The following is a 6,975-nucleotide window of genomic DNA, read 5'->3' as shown; positions in this document are numbered from 1 at the left end:
TGATCTCCCCAAGAACCTTAAACTCTCGTTTCTTTTAAGAAACAAAATCCCAAAGTTATTTGAGAAAAGGATATGTTGCTTTCCTAGCACCTGTCACTAAGGAGAAGGACAAGAGTAAGTGTATTCAGGATATTCCGATTGTTCGGGATTATCCAGAGGTGTTTCCTGATGAACTGCCTGGTTTGCCTCCAGTTCGTCAAGTCAAGTTTTATATTAACCTTGTACCCAATGCCAACCCAATTGCAAAAGCGCCTTATCGTCTTGCACCGTCGGAGATGCAAGAGTTATCGAAGCAGCTTCAAGAGTTATTTGATAAGGGATTCACCCTTCCGAGCTTTTCACCCTGGGGAGCTCTTGTCCTCTTCGTGAAAAAGAAAGATGGGTCTTTTCGAATGTGTATCGATTATCGTGAGCTTGAGAAGCTTACCATCAAGAATCGATATCACCTACCTCGAATCGATGATCTCTTCGACCAGCTGCAAGGTGCTACATGCTTTTCCAAGATCGACCTGCGTTCTGGGTATCATCAACTTTGTGTTCTCGAAGAAGATATTCCCAAAACTGCTTTCCGAACAAGATATGGGCATTATAAGTTCACTGTCATGCCCTTTGGTTTGACAAATGCTCCAGCCATCTTTATGGACTTAATGAATAGGGTCTATAAACCTTATTTAGACAAGTTCATCACTATGTTCATCGACGATATTCTTGTCTATTCAAAGTCTCGAGCCGAGCACGGGCAAAACCTTCGCTTAACATTGGAACTCCTGAAGATGGAACAACTTTTTGCTAAATTCTCCAAGTGTGAATTCCGACTTAAAGAAGTTCAATTCTTGGGTCATATAGTCAATGAGCAGGGTATACATGTGGATCCATCCAAGATTGTTGCTGATGTGTGTAAAATGCAACATATAAAACACATCAATTAAGGCATAAAACTAACCCTTTTTAAGTACTAATGTTGGAAAAATAGTGTTTTTGTCTTCCTTTTGTATTTTCAGGATGAAATGAGCTCAAAATCACAAAAGAAGCAAAAAGACTACTAATTCTACCATAAATACAAGAAAAGGAACAAAAGTGGACTGCCCGGACCCTCAACGGCATCTCCCAAGGCAAAAGAGAAGAAACAGAGTCTGAACACGCCCCGTGTCCAGCGAACACGGGGGCGTGCCCAGGAAGCAGCATAAAAGACAAACCAGTAGAAGCTTCCATTGCCCACCACGGGGCCGTGTCCAGCGAGCACGGGGGCGTGGTGAAAGTACAGCAGGCGCATTAATTGTAATTCGCAATTACAATTAATGAGGAGAGAGAGTGTCAGGCGGGCACGGGGCCGTGTCCAGCGGACACGGGGCCGTGTCCAGCCTTCTGTTCAGCCTATAAATAGAGGAGCTTGGCTTCATTCTCTCTCATCCCTTGGCACACCACCTCTCTCACACCTCATCCACCACCCACCACCACCATAACACCATCATCCACCACCATCATCCATTGTCCATCGTAGAGTGTGTGAGTCGTCTCGGGATCCAAGATTGATCGTAAGAGTTCTTGACAATCAAGGCCATGTTTGCCTAAGTCTCTTACATCACTTGGTGAAGACAAGTGTTTAGTATAATACTTTTTATTTTTAATCTTTTGCACTTTTTATTTGGTTTTGTATTAATGACTTTAATAACTAGTTACTTATGTTGAAGGTGATCTTTCCTTATCGTTTGTCCGTGGTGTCTTGGCATTATTTTACTGTCTATATAAAATAAAAGATTTTCACCATTCATATCTCCACGGTCTATATGGAGGTATGTTGGCTACCTGGTCGGGGGTTAAGGGAACGGTTTGGTAAGGGTCTTGCCCTTGTTCAGCGTTTAGAGGTCCTGCTTGGGACCTGGGTCAAATTTAGTAGGATCTCCTTCAATGCCCATAGGTATTGGATGGCGGGGATCCAAACTCTTTGACCCCCTCATAAGTTAACTACTATTAATACTATAACCCGGCTATTTAGGACTGTATCCCTGCTGACTCAGACTACTTAGCCGAGGGTAACGTCACCGCCAAAAGCGGGGCCTACCACAATTTGCATTAATAACTTAATTCATTATCTTTCAATAATCCGACCCTTTAGGATTGTATCCTTGCTGACTCAAACTACTGGGTTGAGGGTAACGTCGCCTTCAAAAGAGGGGCCTACTACAATAACTAAGATAATCTCTTAAACAAGTGCAAAAGTGCAAAAATAATCAAAGGTTATACTAATACACGTGTCGGATCCAAGTGATTCATCTTGTCTATCTGTTTTTATTTTATTTTTATTTTCAGCATTTAGTTAGTTTTTATTTTTCTTAGTTTAAAACATTTTTCTAACCTTTTTGATTTGATTAGACGTTGAGGATAAACCGGTATTAAAAGCTCTTGTGTCCTTGGACGACCTCGGTATCTTACCAACACTATACTACGACCACGATGGGTGCACTTGCCCATATGTGTGTTTAGTGTTAGTGAATATCGTGTTTTATAAATTTAAAACTTGGCTAAAAGTGTAAAAAGGGCTTAAATATACAACTAAAAATATAACACACTTCACGCACATCAAGTTTTTGGCGCCGCTGCCTGGGACACAAGGATTTTAAGAAAGTTAGGAATCAACGGCCTAATCATATTTTTATTTTTCTTTAATTTTTTTGGGATTTTTTCTTAGATTTTCAGCTTCTGCAGAGCTCAGCACGGGGCCGTGCCTGGTCGGACACGGGGGCGTGCTCAGCAAAGTTACTGGCAGTTTTTGTTTTTCAAGTTATAGAAGGCTGACCACGGGGCCGTGCCGGTGCAACACGGGGCCGTGTCCAACTTCCAGTAACTGGGATCTGAAAAACAATCACTGTATTTCCGACCACGGGGCCGTGTTCGCTCAACACGGGGCCGTGGTGAACCTTCTGACCGACATTCTTTTTTGTTTTTATTGCAGGACTTGGAACCCGACGCCATCCTCACATAGTGTATGAGCTCCAGTTCCAATAAAGACATAAAAGAACCGCTAGAAGAACCCGAACGCTTTCTCAGAAAAAGGTTAAAGCCAAAAACCAAGAGAAGGTTTCTGGTGATCCACCCCCAATGGCGGACCAACGTACCCTTATGGATTATCTACGGCCCACCGTAGGTAATCTAGGCGCCGCTATCAATGCTCCGAATGTCGAAGCCAATAACTTCGAACTTCGACCGCATTTGATACAAATGCTCCAAAACTCCGCAACCTTCCACGGGCTTGCGGACGAGGATCCTCATCTACATATAACTAATTTCTTAGAAATATGTGATACCTTTCGGATCAATGGAGCATCAAACGACGCCATACGCCTCCGTATGTTGCCGTTCTCACTAAAAGACCGAGCGAAAGCTTGGCTCAACACCCTCCCAGCTGGATCGGTAAACACCTGGGATGAACTAGCCCAAAAGTTTCTATACAAGTATTTCCCTCCTTCTAAAACTGCTAAATTAATGGCTGAAATTAACACATACTCGCAAGAGGACGGGGAATCCTTATATGAAACATGGGAAAGGTTCAAGGAGCTATTACGCAAGTGTCCCCATCATGGCCTCGCAATATGGCAACAAGTATCCACTTTCTACAATGGATTGTTGCCACACACTAGGCAGACACTTGATTCTAGCTCCGGGGGACTTTTAGGTAATCGACGCCCACACGAAATATATAATCAGATTGAGGAAATTGCTCAAACCAATTTTCAATGGCACACTCCCCGGGGAAATAAGTCTATCGCCCCGGGCGCCCATAAGGTCGACGAAAGCACCTCTTTACAAGCCCAAATCGAGGCCCTTTCTTCAAAAATAAAAAAATTAGAAATGACAAAAACAGTCTCGGTTATGGCTTGTGAAGGGTGTGGTGGGTCACATGAAAATTGGAGTTGCATGAAAGAAATGGACGATCAACAAGAAATGGTAAACTACATTGATAATAGACCTAGGCCGTCGGGTCCTCCAACGGGAACTTACAACCAAGGATGGCGAAACCAACCAAATCTTGGTTGGAGGGAAACCGGCAATAGTAGTAACCAACAAACCCAACGAACAAACTTTCAGCAATCAAGAAATGAGTCACAAAATTTCACTCAACAACAAGGTGGACGAGAAAGGCTCGAAGATACTATATCTCGCCTCGTCTCCGACACTGATAAGAAAAACTCGGAAAGATTTCTACAATTAGAATCTAATTTTAGGAATCAACAAGCTAGCATTCAAAACATAGAAAAACAAATAAATCAACTAGCACAAAATTTTTCCGAGAGACCGCAAGGCGCATTACCTAGCAATACCGAAACAAACCCAAAGGCGCAAGTTCACCTCATCACACTACGAAACCGCACCGTAGGGCCCGCAGAAGTACCTCCACCAACGGAAGAAACAATGCCAACACATCTGCAGGAAAAGAACTCTCCCCCATCACCAGAGCCTACCAAGGCTCCTCAAGTTCCGTACCCCGGTAGGTTAATTCGTCAAAAGACCAATGAGCAATTCGCAAAATTCGAAAGTCTGTTAAAACAATTGCATGTCAATATTCCTTTTATCGAAGTCCTAACCCAAATGCCCAAATACTCTAAATTTATGAGGGACTTCCTTACACATAAAAAGAAAATTGAAAATTTACAATTAGTTAATTTAGGCGAAGAATGCTCTGCCCTCGTACTCAATAAACTACCCCAAAAGAAAATCGATCCCGGAAGTTTCACGATTCCATGTTCAATAGGGGAATCACCCGTTCGCAATGCCTTGGCCGACTTAGGGGCTAGCATTAACCTCATGCCCTCATCGATGTTCAAAAGGCTTGGCTTGGGAACCACGAGCCCTACAAAAATAAGCATACAACTCGCTGATCGATCAGTCAAGTTCCCACAAGGTGTCATCGAGAATGTCTTGGTAAGGGTAAGCAAATTCGTTTATCCCGTTGACTTTGTCATACTCGACATGGAGGAAGACACCGAGGTCCCCCTTATCCTAGGGAGACCCTTCCTTGCCACAGCACAAGCAGTGGTAGACATGAATGAAGGGACACTGACTTTGAGGTATGGGGACGATGAGGTGAAGTTCGGAGTTGGGAAGAAAATAGAGGACGACGACCCAGTCAATTACATGAAGGTTATTGATTCAAGCTTGGATGCCGCTCTCCGACGGTGTAACTTGGGAAGCAAGGCACTCCACTCAGGAGATATATAACCAGGAATCGGGTCTAGCCAAGGACCCTTATAAACGTGGCGCACCACGGAGGCATTCCGCGGATCTATCCTTAGTTTAGTTTAGTTTAATCTTTTAGTTTTTGCAGAATAAAACACACTCACGGTGGTAATGGATGAAAAAGGGAACGAGAAAAATGGAACCATGCACGAAGAACAGAGCAACCCGACAAAAATCTCCATCACAGAAGGCTCAACACGGGCCGTGCTCAACCAACACGGCCCCGTGCTGAGCCCCTGCAGAAAATCACCCAGTTCAGGTAACTGGACACGGGCCGTGTTCAGCGGACACGCCCCCGTGTCCAGGCTTCTGTTTCAATTCTGTAATTTTTTGTTACTGGCACTTGACCACGGGGCCGTGCCCGGTGAACACGGGGCCGTGTCCAGGATGCCAGTAACATAAATCTTTGCTTTTTAACCCACTTTTATACATTCTAATCAACCAAAAACATTATTTTTGGACACATTGAGGACAATGTGTAATTTAAGTGTGGGGGGGATGCTAAAACCTTTGAAATTTTGCAAAATCCTAAACACAAGCCTTACACAAAACTCTATTGGAACCGCTAAACACCCCAAATTTTTTCAAAAACTTTTTCATTTTTTTTATTTACTTGTCTTAGTTTAAGTTGGGAATAACAAGTTCTAAAAAGGTTATATTTTTACAAGTTTACAACCGATAGCGTCGTGATAAAAAAGGAACCAACATAAGAAAATTATGAAACGGCATAACAAGTCTAGTTTAAAATTCGATTATATATGCTTGGTCACATTAAAAACCCATTCCCACAAAAGTGAGTTTTGAGCCTTTATTGAGCACAAAAATACACATATTTAGATTAAATGCTCATTTTTCGTTTCTTGTGTGAATAGTCATTCGGTCCTTACAAATCTAGAACTTGCCACGACGATACATTCCCGGTCCTTACCAACTTAAACCCAAGTAAGTAAATGATGGAGGCATTAGGACTAACCATTTTTCTTTCAAAACCATTATTTTTCATTTTTTTTACCTACCCAAAATCCCCCTAGATAGCCCCTTTGAGCCTAAACCTTTCATTTCATTACCCCAAAACCCTTTTTACCCACCAAAAACCTTTTTATTTATTTTTTTTTAGTAACAAGTTCGCTTTTTCGTAAACATCGCCTTTTTATGTGACGATCGAAAAAAAAAAAAATGATGAAGTCAAAAACAAACAAAAGCTATAAAAGCTTGTTTGGAAAAATACTTCAAAATAAAAAGTCACTAAAAACAAGGTACTTCACGAAAACCGACGCTTGTTACGATTTTCGCCCTTTTTACTAACCACTAACCAACCACCCACCTTTAAACCCAAGCCTTCACCCCAAAAGTCCTCGTGATATTTACAAAGGTAAAAAGTTAAAAAGGAGGAGGATTGATTGCTTGGCAAGCCTATGGAAGACGTAAGTTCCGTGCCACTCTCGAGTGATTCACTAAAAATATACACCTTCGGCCGAGTGTTGAGTGATCTCCCGTGAGGTATGTGAACTTGTATATAAATGGAATTTTAATAAGGCATGCTATGCCCAAATAAATAATTCATCTTATAAAACGTTCAAAATAAATCATAACGAATAGGATTGTAAATGAATAAAAATAAAACCTATAAAAACCTTGGATTCCCGACACTCTAGGACAAGCTAAAAAAACTTCTCTTCTACCTATTCCATTTGGGAGTGTAAGCCACATTTAAAGAGTTTTGCTTGAGGACAAGCAAAA

General features: G+C 41.9%; 1 non-coding gene across 1 annotated transcript; it reads right to left on the bottom strand.

Moving 5' to 3' along the window:
* Window positions 1-3,477: 3,477 nt before the first annotated feature.
* On the bottom strand, window positions 3,478-3,584 carry LOC118482988. Its single transcript, XR_004869425.1, has one exon. It is a non-coding gene; the product is annotated as a small nucleolar RNA R71 (small nucleolar RNA).
* Window positions 3,585-6,975: the final 3,391 nt, after the last annotated feature.

Source organism: Helianthus annuus, chromosome 1 (genome assembly GCF_002127325.2).
Source record: "Helianthus annuus cultivar XRQ/B chromosome 1, HanXRQr2.0-SUNRISE, whole genome shotgun sequence".
NCBI lineage: Eukaryota > Viridiplantae > Streptophyta > Magnoliopsida > Asterales > Asteraceae > Helianthus > Helianthus annuus.
This window is presented reverse-complemented; position numbering and strand designations above follow the sequence as displayed.